The sequence below is a fragment of the Brachyistius frenatus genome, unplaced genomic scaffold (genome assembly GCF_029030835.1).
Source record: "Brachyistius frenatus isolate BFR_SWC_R1_liver_20210118 unplaced genomic scaffold, ASM2903083v1 Contig_460, whole genome shotgun sequence".
Classification (NCBI taxonomy): domain Eukaryota; kingdom Metazoa; phylum Chordata; class Actinopteri; family Embiotocidae; genus Brachyistius; species Brachyistius frenatus.
In genome coordinates, this window is record NW_027211059.1 from 36,066 (window position 1) to 51,284 (window position 15,219).

Below are 15,219 nucleotides of genomic sequence, written 5' to 3' on the forward strand. Positions count from 1 at the left end.
CCCTCCTCTTCCCTCTACACCGACTCTCTCGGCTCTGTCGTTCACTCCCATGTCTTTTCCTACCACAGCTATGCTGATGACACCCAACTGATCCTCTCTTTTCCAGATCTGAAACACAGGTAGCAGCATGAATCTCTGCCTGTCTGACTGACGTCTCTCAGTGGATGTCCTCACACCACCTGAAAATCAACCTCCACAAGACCGAACTGCTCTTCCTTCCAGGGAAAGACTCTCCCACCCTCAACCTGACTACTACCTTCAACAACTGTTATCCCGACCCTGACTGCTAAGAACCTCGGAGACACTCGACAGCCAACTCTCTCTTTCTGCCAACATCACTGCAACAACACGTTCCTGTAGATACATGCTGCACAACATCAGGAGAATACGTCCTCTTCTCACTCAGAAGGAGGTGCAGGCTCTGGTCCAGGTTCTGGTCCAGGTTCTGGTCATCTCACGTCTGGACTACTGTAACTCCCTCCTGGCAGGTCTACCTGTTAGCACCATCTGACCTCTGCAGCTCATCCAGAATGCAGCAGCTCGATTGGTCTTTAACCTCCTAAATTCACTCACGCTACTCCGCTCCTCCTTCTTCTCCTCCTCCTCCTCCTCCGCTCCCTTCACTGGTTACCAGTAGCTGCCCGCATCCGCAACCTGAGCCAGCCCTAACTATAGGCTTTATCAAAAAGGAACGTTTTGAGTCTAATCTTAAAGCTAGAGAGGGTTTCTGACCCTCCAACACAAACTGGATTAATTGATAAACTTGAGTGGAATATTGCTGCCACTCCTCCTCCTCCTCCTAATCCTCCTCCTCCTCCTCCTCCTCCTCTGTCCTGGCTCCTAAATGGTAGAATGAGCTCCCCACTGACATCAGGACAGCAGAAACTCTGAACATCTTCCACCACAAATTAAAAACACACCTCTTCAGACTTTACCTTGAACAGTAGAACTTTAGTATCTTAACATGGAACTTACTGATAGAACTTTGTAGTTTGGCTTTCTGGAAGAAATTGTATTTTCTTGATTCCTGTTGTTCTGGTTTTGAACCTTCATGGTTGAAATGAACTTATTGTAAGTCGCTTTGGATAAAAGCGTCAGCTAAATGTAATGTAATGTGGTCTCTGAAGGTCTCTGTGGTCTCTGAGGTTTCTGTGGTTTCTGAAGGTCTCTGTGGTGTCTGTGGTCTCTGAAGGTCTCAGAGGTCTCTGAAGGTCTCTGTGGTCTCTGATGTTTCTGTGGTTTCTGAAGGTCTCTGTGGTGTCTGTGGTCTCTGAAGGTCTCATTGGTGTCCGTGGTCTCTGAGGTTTCTGTGGTCTCTGAAGGTCTCAGAGGTCTCTGAAGGTCTCTGAGGTGTCTGTGGTGTCTGTGGTCTCTGAAGGTCTCTGAAGGTGTCTGTGGTCTCTGTGGTCTCTGAGGTGGTTCAGAAGGGATGTCCCATGAGCAGGTGACAGCCTCCTGAGAGGATGAATGCTCTGGACTTTGTTGTGTTGTCTTGGTTTACACACCTCTTCAACGGCACATGGAGGTCAGATCAGTACCTGAGGACTGGACGACCAGGTTCCCATCATTAAACAGGGGGACCAGAGGTGGTCGAACTATCAGGGTACCAGACCGAACGTAAGACTTCTGATTCAGGAGGAGAAATTAGTTCTACATCCCACATGGTTTCGGGTTCATTGCTTTGAGCCACTCATAAGTAAAGTAGACATGTCTCCAGTGGATGTTGTCCTCCTCCACGGTTGTCCCCTGTCCCCCATGCTGTCTGTCTTTTATTGGCCACGGTGCAAAGAAGCAGCAGGAGAGGAGGACGTCCGGTTTGGGGATCTCAGGATTATGTCCGTGGATGTCTCTCCAAGTGAAGGCGTTCTTGTTCACCAGTGAGGGTCGGCTGGAGGCAGGAAAGTAAAATATTTAGGTGAAAAGGGAACTGATCCAGAAGGTGAAGCTCTGGATTCACCAGCCGACCTGCGTTCCATCTCTCAAATACTGTATGTGTGTTAGATATACAGTCTAACCTGCACAAAGAGCTGGCTGAACCCTCCGAGTCAAAAGCTCGTGGTTGGTGTTGAGCTGGTTGAAAGGCTGATGTCCAGACTGCCATGGTGCCAAACAATGGGCCGGGCCACCCAAGGTGCTGCACCCTGCTACTCTCACACTCACTCACTCTCTCTCTCACACACACACACACACACACACACACACACACACACACACACACACACACACACACACACACACACACACACACACACACACACACACACACAATATGTGATCCCTGCGGACCCTCTAACCTGGTGATGAGGAAGTCCAATGTTCAGTTGAAGACACACCTTGACAGGCATAAATAAACCGCAGCGGAACCTTCAGCTAGAACTCAGAGGTGAGGAGCTCAGGAGGAGCTCAGGTGGAGCTCAGGAGAGTGCAGCGCCACCTGGAGAGAAGCTCAGGAAGGTCAGGGTTAGAACGTCTCTCTCGCTCTCCCTCTGCAGCTGCTGGTGTCCCAGAGATGCTCCTGGTCTGAGCTGCAGAACAGGAAACACTTTTAAAATAAAACTGCAGTCTGTCAGTGGACATCAGACACTAATGAGCTCTGACAGACGGATCAAAGATGGAGGAGACAGCACCTCCCTGAGGAGAGACCTCCCCCCTCTTCAGAGTCTCCTGTCCTGTCCTGTCCTGTGCCTTGCATGCCTCTGGAAGAGTAAAAAAAAGGAGAGAAAGACATTTGGCGAAAGGGAGAGGGAAGGAGGGACGGCTGGTTCGCTGTGCAGCTGCTCCTGCCGAGGCCTTTGGATTACATCAGAGTGGCTGAGAAGAAAGGAGCGAGAGGAGGGGGGTGGCACCCCGAAGAGGGTGTGAGGCACACTCCACAAATCAGACCTCCTTTTACCCCCCCATTCTGTTGTCCAACAAGAAACGTTCTGTTGTCCCAAACGAGACGTTCTGTTGTCCCAAACGAGACGTTCCGTTGTCCCAAATGAGACGTTCCATTGTCCCAATTGAGACATTCCGTTGTCCCAAATGAGACGTTCCATTGTCCAACATTAAACGTTCCGTTGTCCAACACGAGATGTTCCGTTGTCCCAAATGAGACATTCCGTTGTCCCAAATGAGACATTCTGTTGTCCCAAATGAGATGTTCCGTTCTCCAACATTAGACGTTCTATTGTCCAAGAAGAATGTCATGAGGTGTCGCTGGACTGGACCCAATGCAGACACAGACTCAAAGTTCAGATACGGAACAGTTTTTATTTTACAGGTACCAGGGGGCGGAGCCAGCTGTTGCGAAGACGCCCTCAGCTCTGGTCCAGGCAGGATCAGGTGGGAGGTAGACACGGCAGGCAGGCAGGCAGCAGACTGAAGCGACTTGCGTGATTTCCTGAGGTCCGACACAAGAGGGTAGCAGACTGGATACTTGCGACACAGGGTAGCAGGCAGGATGAGTGCGTGGTAGTCCATGACACCTAGCCAGAACAGAATGGAACGGAACAGGAATGGACGGATAGCTGGCTGGTAGCACTTGCGACAGGTTGATGGTGAGGTGATGAAGCTGAGAGTATGGACCGACACCTAAGGTGATTAGTGTGATGAGCAACCTGCAAGTGGTGATCAGCAGGATTGATGGCAGCTGCTCAGACTGATGAGGGGCGTGGCCATGGGAGGTGACTGGAGGCCGGCAGAGGAGGACACAACAAAACACAAGCACATGGCCAAACACAACAAATACACCAGGGAATGACAGGACACATGAGGAAAGGAGGTCTGGGGAAACAAAGGTCACAACACACAGGGTCAGACAGGGATCCTGACAAAGAAACAATCTGTTGTCCAAGTTGAGATGTTCTGTTGTCCGACATGAGACTCAGTCTGGATCCACATTAAACTTACCGCCTGTCAAACTGCTGAGGTCCTGATAATGATAATAACATTCATTATCAATCCACAGTCTTCTATGGGTTCAGTTTTTTGTGGTCAAAACGATTTGAGCAAAGTTTTAAAAATGCTTTGATTTCCTATCTAATTTAACAAAAGTCAGAATCAGTAGAAAACTGAAATGCAGACTGGCTGATGTTCGATCTTCTGCCGGTCTTAGCAGGTTGTGACAGAAGATCCTTCAGGATATGATGCTCTAATGAAAATGAGAACAACTGACATGTTCACAGCTCCTCTCGCAATATAATAACCGACCTGACCTTTATTTCTGTTTTCTACTGATTATATTCTTGTTTGTTTGAAAATGAAAACATTTTTAATTAAATTTCATTCAAGAAAATGTTGCAATTTTAATTATTTTCTTTTAAAACAAAACTATAACGATTTTTTTTTCATTCACCACCAAGATCAAATGATCCAAAGATGTGTATTTTTGACTTTAGGTGGAGCTGTCCACACTCGTCTCAGTCGGTATGCTGAATGAAGCCGTACACACACACACGCACACGCACGCACACACGCACGCATGCATGCACACACACACACACACACACACATACACATGCACGCGCACACACACAGAGGAAGGAGAGTCAGAGAGTTTCACTAAATCATATTGCTTTAAACAAATTTAAAAAAATTATAATTATATTACCTTTAAAAATGAATTCATTCATTGCAGGAACATATAATTACAGTTATTACAGGGTTGTTATTGGTTACAGACACACAATGACACACACATGAAAAATTACATTTTCCATCTGCACATGTGAGGGTGCTGTGGTCATGCAGAGAGGAATCTGCTTTGTGTTCACCAACAGGTATGGATGAGGAGATGTGTGAGGAATGTGGTGGACAGATGTCATCATAAAGGCCTAAGCCCAGGAAAGGGGGGTAGGGGCAAAAAGGGTGACAGGGGAGCGCGGGGGGGGGGGGGGGTATGAGAAGCTGCACTGAATGGCTGCAGAACTCTTTGAAAGTGGGTTTCCTTCCCTGCAGCTAGAGATTAGCAGACCCTTCAATGCTAATAGCTGCTACAAATGGCCATAGTTGGTGGAAGGGGTGGTGGGGGTGGGGGGTATTTTCATCTGCACTGTATGCTGGCTGTGGTTTAACGAGTACACTCACATTCAGACAGCAGCAACACATTGTGTTGTGTAGGTGTTGCAGACTGAACACATACCTGAAGCTCTTTAATTCAGTTAACAGTTAAATCTCTTGTTTGCAACTCAGTGTCACGGCAAGGTGTGAAATAGACACGCTCTGGGCTGTCTTGGCGTGCAAGTTACACATTTTGAACAAGGTTCGAATCCAGGAGGAGACCACATTTTTCTTCAGTTGTTTTTTATTTGTTTCCAAACCCTGATCAAATTTTTTTTCGTCATCCCAACCATGTTCTAGCTAAATGTTTCATTTTGGTCCTCTACAGGAACTGTCACGCCTTTAGAGGCCAAAACATGGCTATTTCACGCTTTGCTGTCATTGACCGGTGTGTCTATTTCACGCTTTGCTGTCGTTGACCGGTGTGTCTATTTCACGCTTTGCTGTCGTTGACCGGTGTGTCTATTTCACGCTTTGCTGTCGTTGACCGGTGTGTCTATTTCACGCTTTGTTGTCGTTGACCGGTGTGTCTATTTCACGCTTTGTTGTCGTTGACCGGTGTGTCTATTTCACGCTTTGTTGTCGTTGACCGGTGTGTCTATTTCACGCTTTGTTGTCGTTGACCGGTGTGTCTATTTCACGCTTTGCTGTCGTTGACCGGTGTGTCTGTTTCACGCTTTGTTGTCGTTGACCGGTGTGTCTATTTCACGCTTTGTTGTCGTTGACCGGTGTGTCTATTTCACGCTTTGCTGTCGTTGACCGGTGTGTCTATTTCACGCTTTGTTGTCGTTGACCGGTGTGTCTATTTCACGCTTTGTTGTCGTTGACCGGTGTGTCTATTTCACGCTTTGTTGTCGTTGACCGGTGTGTCTATTTCACGCTTTGTTGTCGTTGACCGGTGTGTCTATTTCACGCTTTGCTGTCGTTGACCGGTGTGTCTATTTCACGCTTTGTTGTCGTTGACCGGTGTGTCTATTTCACACTTTGCCGCGATAACGGGTAGAGTTTGGACTCATCAGGTCACTGCTCTTAAAACATACTCATACTTTATGACTTTTTCTAATTTGTTTGAGGGATCCAATGAATTTGTGTCTTCTCTGTGATCAGATGCAATAGATTTAATGGCTGGTGATACAGAAAAACATGCTGAGCTCTGTGAAAGATTTTTAGACTAAAACCATAGATATACAGTATATACAGTCCATCCGGAAAGTATTCACATCACTTCACTTTTTCCACATTTTGTTATATTACAGCCTTATTCCAAAATGGATTAAATTCATTTTTTTCCCTCAAAATTCTACACACATAATGACAATGTGAAATAATTTTTTTTGACATTTTTGCAACTCTATTAAAAATCAAAAACGAAAAAATCACATGTACATAAGTATTCACAGCCTTTGTCATTACACTCAAAATTGAGCTCGGGTGCTTCCTGTTTCCACTGATCATCCTTGAGATGTTTCTACAACTTGATTGGAGTCCACCTGTGGTAAATTCAGTTGATTGGACATGATGTGGAAAGACACACACCGTCTATATAAGGTCCCACAGTTGACATGTCAGAGCACAAACCAAGACATGAAGTCCAAAGAATTGTCTGTAGACCTCCGAGACAGGATTGTATCGAGGCTCAGATCTGGGGAAGGGTACAGAAACATTTCTGCAGCATTGAAGGTCCCAATGAGCACAGTGGCCTCCATCATCTGTAAATGGAAGAAGTTTGAACCACCAGGACTCTTCCTAGAGTCGGCTGCCCGGCCAAACTGAGCGATCGGGGGAGAAGAGCCTTAATCAGGGAGGTGACCAAGAACCTGATGGTCACTCTGACAGAGCTCCAACGTTGCTCTGTGAAGAGAGGAGAACCTTCCAGAAGGACAACCATCTCTGCAGCACTCCACCAAGCAGGCCTGTATGGTAGAGTGGCCAGACGGAAGCCACTCCTCAGTAAAAGGCACATGACAGCCCACCTGGAGTTTACCAAAAGGCACCTGAAGGACTGTCAGACCACGAGAAACTAAATTCTCTGGTCTGATGAAACAAAGATTAAACTCTTTGGCCTGAATGCCAAGCGTTATGTTTGGAGGAAACCAGGCACCGCTCATCACCTGGCCAATACCATCTCTACAGTGAAGCATGGTGGTGGCAGCATCATGCTGTGGGGATGTTTTTCAGCAGCAGGAACTGGGAGACTAGTCAGGATGGAGGGAAAGATGAATGCAGCAATGTACAGAGACATCCTTGATGAAAACCTTCTCCAGGGCTCTCTGGACCTCAGACTGGGGCGAAGGTTCATCTTCCAACAGGACAACGACCTGAAGCACACAGCCAAGATAACAAAGGAGTGTCTTCAGGACAACTCTGTGAATGTCTTTGAGAGGCCCAGGCAGAGGCCAGACTTGAACCCCATTGAACATCTCTGGAGAGATCTGAAGATGTCTGAGCACCAACGCTCCCCATCCAACCTGATGGAGCTTGAGAGGTCCTGCAAAGAAGAACGGGAGAAACTGCCCAAGAATAGGAGCCAAGCTTGTAGCATCATACTCAAAAAGACTTGAGGCTGTAATTTCTGCCAAAGGTGCTTCAACAAAGTATTGAGCAAAGGCTGTGAATACTTATGTACGTGTTATATTTTCGTTCTTTATTTTTAATAGATTTGCAAAAATTTTAAACAAACTATTTTCACTTTGTCATTATGGGATATTGCGTGTAGAATTTTGAGGAAAACAAATTAATTTAATCCATTTTGGAATAAGGCTGTAAATTTCTTCATTCATGTCCCATGTCATTTAAATGGACATTTCCCATATTCAATGTAAAAATGCTTTATGTCCTCATCTAATGTTCAAGATGAGGTTGTGTTAAAAGGAAGTTACCACTTCAGGACTAATAAAAATAATCAGCTGTTCAGTCATTATGATAAAATCATTATTATAATTCCTATTTACACATGTTGGTGATTGATTTATTCCAAATAGATCCACAAAGTCTCCATGAAGAGTTTGGATCAAAGGTCTTAACAACTCTCCACTTCAACACCCACCCACACACACACCTCTTTCAGTGCCTTCTTGATGTCTTTGTTGCCTCCCCAGGTCGTTAAAACACTGTTACGATTCCTTGAATGCCATTGGATGGATGGTCAGCTAGAGGAGAACTTGAGGACAGCTAGAGGAAACCTAGAGGACAGCTAGAGGACAACAAGAGGACAGCTAGAAGACAAACATAGGACAGTTAGGGGACAGACAGGGGACAACTTCAGGACAGCTAGAGGATAACCAGAGGATAGAAAGAGGACCGCTAGAGGACACCTAGAAGACAGACAGAGGAAACCTAGAGGACAGCTAGAGGACAGACAGAAGACAGCTAGAGGACAACCAGCGGACAGCTAGAAGACAGCTAGAGGACAGCTAGAGGACAACCAGAGGACAGCTAGAAGATAAACAGAGGACAGCTAGAAGACAGACAGAGGACAGACAGGGGATAGCTAGAGGAAAGACAGAGGACAACCAGAGGACAGGTAGAGGACAACTAGAGGACAGCTAGAGGACAAATAGAGGACAGAAAGAGGACAGCTTGAGGACACACACACACACACACACACACACACACACACACACACACACACACACACACACACACACACACACACACACACACACACACACACACACACACACACACACACACACACACACACGTTTGTATGAGCTGATGGTGAGAAATGCTTCCAACGTGTGTTAATATTAAGTGTGAAGTGTAGAAATGTTTTTTCTTTATTCCTGTTGAAGTGCAGAACGTGACTGAATGAGCTCATCTGTTGGTGGATCGATGGACACGACACAAAGATTTATCATAGTAAATATCAATTTAATAAAATGGGAATATTTGAGATTGCATCACCTGCACGTTAGAGGACAACCTGTCGTCATATTTCTGTATCTATCGAGCTGCATGTGTGAAGCCGTCGAGGAAGAAGAATAAAAGAGTTGCAGGTTGTTATTATTGTGCTTATTTAAAATATAAATGCATGAAACTGCCCTCAGACGGTCAGTAGAGACGCTTCATCCACTGTAATGATCGGTCGGTCGCTGTCGGTTTCGTCTTCATAACATGAACATGTTGAACATCATCATGTGACACGCTTCCATAAACCAACTCAGAACTTTGATTCATTTGCAAATCTCCTTTTAAATCTGCCCTGTTTTTATGCTCGTTTGACATTCATGCATCAGTATTAATAATCCAATAATATTACGCACAAAACATAACTGCCTTTTTCCCAGTGCTTCTGATTAGTATGTGTGTGGTGATGATAATGAAGATATGGATATGATCAAATATTTCAGAACTGAATTAAACAAGAAAAGTTCCAATAACAGAATCCAGCGAGGTGTTTCTGGTCTGCAGGTGTTAACAACTTATTCATATTTGATTGTAAACTCAGGATGTTTCACCTGCTGCTGTGAAACGAGCCAATCTTCATGTTGTTCATGTTGTTAATTGTCTTCCTTCCATCGTGTCCCTAATCAATATATATTACATATTGAGTATATATTTGTTGTGTGTTGTGTTCAGTGGGGAATAAAATGAAACACATTCCTGAGTGTTGAAACCTTCGTCTCTCCTCAGACGTTCCCAGTTGTCGGCGGTGTGTTGACATTTTACGGCCGGACGTTGGTCTGATGTGCGTGCCAGCTGTGTTACAGCTCTGTGTGGGTTGGTGGTTCAAAGCCGCCGCCACTTTATCACTGAGCCGTCACTGTTTGCACTCCCCCACAAACAGAGATAGTGCAGTTACCTGCTAACCTGAGTCACCTCAACCTGTGTGCACTTTATTCATGTTTTAGTGAACTTCCTAAACAGCTGTCATACAAACATGAACGCTCTTCTCTCTGCTGGTGTTCAAAGTCAGGTCGATCTTCAGGAGACAAATGTTAAGAAAAAAAGTGAAGTTGTAAATCCTCACAGTCAGATTATAGATCACATGTTGGCGTGCGTTGGCTGCAGATTCAGTTTGCACGGTTTTCTTCCTTTAGTTAACAGGCCGCTAATCTGCACCAACCGAACACGAGGCATTCCAGCAACCTTCTCATTGATGTACTGTTTTATTAGATATTAGGGGCACAGCATCCAGCAATGTGTTCTCAGTCAAATCAGACTTTATCTTCACATCTCAAACAGATGAGCCTTACTTCACATGGTTATGGAGAGGAAAACATCATGGCTTCGGTTAAATGTAACCCAGTCTGCATCCTCAAGGACTCCAGATGGCTCTCCAGGTCTGTTCCATCGAACCGGACCGTCCTCCTCCTCCACTGGACCATCGTCACGATTAATAAGACATGAGGGACCATGTGTGTGTCTCTGATGCCAACCAGAGTCTCTGAGAACAGGATTTCTGAGGGGCTTCATGCATTCATTACATTATAATCATTATGATATTTGATCAGTAATTTTTCCCTCTGAAGATGCAAAAATAATGACAACAATCCCAATAATTGTTATTATAAGCGGTCATAATCACTCTACCGTATCTCTTTTCAGTTCATTTCCAATATGATCATAATAGTAATTCATGGGTCTGACATCTGTTTATGAAGCTCATCTCAGGGTTTCTTACAGCCAGTTATGCTTGTTGTGATAGTTAATGTGACTCACGAGAACGGCTGTCACTACATTAAGCATTATTTTTCAAAGTCATCTTATTGACACACAGGGTCCTATTTTATTACCCAGTGCAGAACAGGTACAGACGACAATCAGCTGCAGTGAAAAGGTTATTTTATAGCCAGCAATTACATTAGATGACAAACTAATTCAACTGAATTAATTAAATGGAACATAAAGAGGAAACAATTCAAAAGTGTTTTCATCTCCTCATCCGGTTTTGTGATTTAGACACACTGAAGGTTAAAGCAAGTTACACACAGCAGCTGAGCTCATTTAATTCATGATTGGAAAGTAAATTATTCATGCTCAAAGCTACCGATGCAGTTTATTTATTGACACCACAACATCAGTTAATTTATGAACATAATCAGTTAATTTATTAACACACAACATGTTTATTTATTAACACACATGTTTATTTATTAACACCACTATATCAGTTTATTTATTAACAACATCAGTGATGTTTGGAGCACATCACTTTTCATCAGTGTTGTTAATAAATGAGTTGCATCGGGAGCTTTAGTGTGAATAATTTACTTGTGTGAAGGTTGACTGTAGCACCATGAATTCAGAGATCACAGCCTGAACCACCAGACCAGTCTGTCAGGTTCCTGCTGGTTAAAGTCCGGATGGTGTCGGTCTGTTTCTTCTTCACTCATTACAAACTGACAGCACGCTGCAGCACAGAGGTTTTAAAGGAGGAGAGGAGCTGATCTGATTGGTCAGGATTGACACACCTATTTATATATTCGTCCTACTTCACCACTGCTCCTGCTCACTGTGTACCTTGGCGAATGAAAATAGGAAAAAGAATAGAAAAAAATAAAATAAAGAATGATTTTTAAGATACACATTTGTCATACATATGTAAATGGAGCTAAAATGTGTATTGTTTTAGTTTACTATTATCTTCCTTAGTTTATTGAATAGCTAAGCTTGTGTTCTTGGGACATTTTTTTATAAGATTTACTTCGCTAACACAAGAAATACAATTTTTGTCCTGACTGCTCTGACATCAGTTCTTGACAAGAGACACATCAAAGTAAAACCTCCTGCTGAGCAGCAGTGGTGATCCAGTTATTCAGCAGCACTGAGAGACGGTGAGGACTGAGACACGGAGGATTGACACATGGAGGACTGAGTGTCTCTGTTGGACGACCAGCTGCATCAACAGAGCCAATCATTCACTGCAGGAGTTGCAAACTTGAGGGACAGATGTGCAACAAGTGTTTTAGTGTTGCTTCTGCTGCTCATGTGCACATACACACACACACACACACACACACACACACACACACACACACACACACACACACACACACACACACACACACACACACACACACACACACACACACACACACACACACAATCACACACACACACAAATGGACAGATTGACCTGTTGTTAATCAGGCACATGCCAACATAAGGCCTTTCTGTTCTTCACAAATGGCTGTGTGTGTGTGTGTGTGTGTGTGTGTGTGTGTGTGTGTGTGTGTGTGTGTGTGTGTGTGTGTGTGTGTGTGTGTGTGTGTGTGTGTGTGTGTGTGTGTGTGTGTGTGTGTGTGTGTGTGTGTGTGTGTGTGTTTGTGGCGTACAGTTCTGGCACAGTGCTGAACAGATGTAGCTTCAACAAGCCTGACATTCCCACCAAACTGACCCCCAGAGTGAACCCCCCAACCCTCCTCCACACACACACACACACACACACACACACACACACACACACACACACACACACACACACACACACACACACACCACACTCCCACCAATTACTCCCCCCCACCCACCTCCACCCAGAGTGTGTGGCCTGGTGTCAGGCTCATGGAGACCGTCGGTGTGTGTGTGGCGAGCAGGCAGGTGCTTCCTTTGTCTCAGATGGTCGCGCTCATCCAGACAATAGTGCCGAGCGGACAGTCGCTCTCAACACAATATTGCCACTCGTCATGTTGTTGCCGCCTCGGCTGGAGGGGGTCTGAGACCTCCGCAGACGGACAGACGGACCGACAGCTGACTCGCACGCAGCCTTCTAGGAGTAATTAACTGACGAGGATGTGATGATGATCTCCTACAGAGGAACACATGGCCCTCCGTCAGAGACTTCACCTCCGGAGATTCTGTCGTTATCATCAATGCACTCACAGGTTCCCAGCTCACTTTCTTCTTCACCTCCAGAAATAACTAGGTTTGTAAAAAGGTCACAAACACAACGGAAACAAAGATAATTTATAAAATCATCCGCAATGTTTCAATCAGGACGTTTAAGCATACGTGTGATGTATCATGGAACAGACGTGGTATATCATGGAACATACATGTGCTATTTCATGGAACATGCGTGTGGTATATCATGGAACATACATGGTATATCATGGAACATACGTGGGGTATATCATGGAACATACGTGTGTTATATCATCAAACAGATGTAGTATATCATGGAACAGACGTGGTATATCATGGAACATATCTGTGGTATATCATGGAACATACATGTGGTATATCATGGAACATTAGTGAGGTATATCATGGAACATACATGTGGTATATCATGGAACATACGTGGGGTATATCATGGAACATACATGTGGTATATCATGGAACATACGTGTGGTATATTATGGAACAGACGTGGTATATCATGGAACATATCTGTGGTATATCATGGAACATACATGTGGTATATCATGGAACATTAGTGAGGTATATCATGGAACATACATGTGGTATATCATGGAACATACGTGGGGTATATCATGGAACATACATGTGGTATATCATGGAACATACGTGTGGTATATTATGGAACAGACGTGGTATATCATGGAACAAACATGTGGTATATCATGGAACATACTTGTGGTATATCATGGAACATACATGTGGTATATCATGGAACATACATGTGGTATATCATGGAACATACGTGGGGTATATCATGGAACAGACGTGGTATATCATGGAACAGACGTGTGGTTTATCATGGAACAGACGTGGTATATCATGGAACATACATGTGGTATATCATGGAACAGACATGGTACATCATGGAAAACATGTGTGGTATATCATGGAACATATGTGGGGTATATCATGGAACATACGTGTGGTATATCATGGAACATACGTGTGGTGTATCGGAACATACGCGTGGTATATCATGGAACATACGTGTGGTATATCGTGGAACATACATGGGGTATATCATGGAACATACGTGGGGTATTTCATGGAACATACGTGTGGTATATCGGAACATATGCGTGGTATATCAGGTAACATACGTGGTATATCATGGAACATTCGTGGGGTATATCATGGAACATTCCTGTCGTATATCATGGAACATACGTGGGGTATATCATGGAACATTCGTGGGGTATATCATGGAACATACGTGTGGCATATCATGGAACATACGTGTGGTATATCATGGAACATTCCTGTGGTATATCATGGAACATACGTATTTTTTAATTTTTTTTAATTTCACTTTATTAATCTCCGAGGGGAAATGTCTTCACTACAGCAGGGGAGCTCTCAGGGGGGAGATGCTGCAACAGGCTGCCACTAGCGCGGCGCCAGGTAACCTGACCTGAGGTGCATGTTTTTGGATGATGGGAGGAAGCCGGAGAACCCGGAGAGAACCCACGCAAGCACAGGGAGAACATGCAAACTCCGCACAGAAAGGCCCAGGACCGGATTCGAACCCTGAACCTTTTTGCTGTGAGGCGACAATGCTAACCACTGCACCACCGTGCCGCCCATTTTAAATTTTGTTATCCTGAACAGATCACTATTCCAAACAAGGATGGGTGTATTTTTTTTTTTTTTTTTTTTTTAATGTATGGTATATCATGGTACATACGTGTGGTATTTCTTGGAACAAACGTGGGGTATATCATGGTACATACATGGGGTATATCATGGAACATACGTGGGGTATAACATGGAACATACGTGTGGTATTTCTTGGAACAAACGTGAGGTATATCATGGTACATACGTGGGGTATATCATGGAACATTCGTGGGGTATAACATGGAACATACGTGTGGTATATCATGGAACATACGTGTGGTATATCGGAACATACACGTGGTATATCAGGTAACATACGTGTGGTATATCATAGAACATATGTGTGGTATATAATGGAACAGTAGTGGGGTATATCATGGAACATTCATGGGGTATGTCATGGAACATTCGTGGGGTATATCATGGAACATTCGTGGGGTATAACATGAAACATATGCATGGTATATCATGGAACATACGTGTGGTATATCATGGAACATATGTGTGATATATCATGGAACATACGTGTGGTATATCATGGAACAGACGTGGGATATCATGGAACATACATGTGGTATATCATGGAACATACGTGGGGTATATCATGCAGCATTCGTGTGGTATATCATGGAACATACATGTCTGTACACATCCTCTTCACTCAGCACTGACCCGGTCCAGGAGAAGATGGTC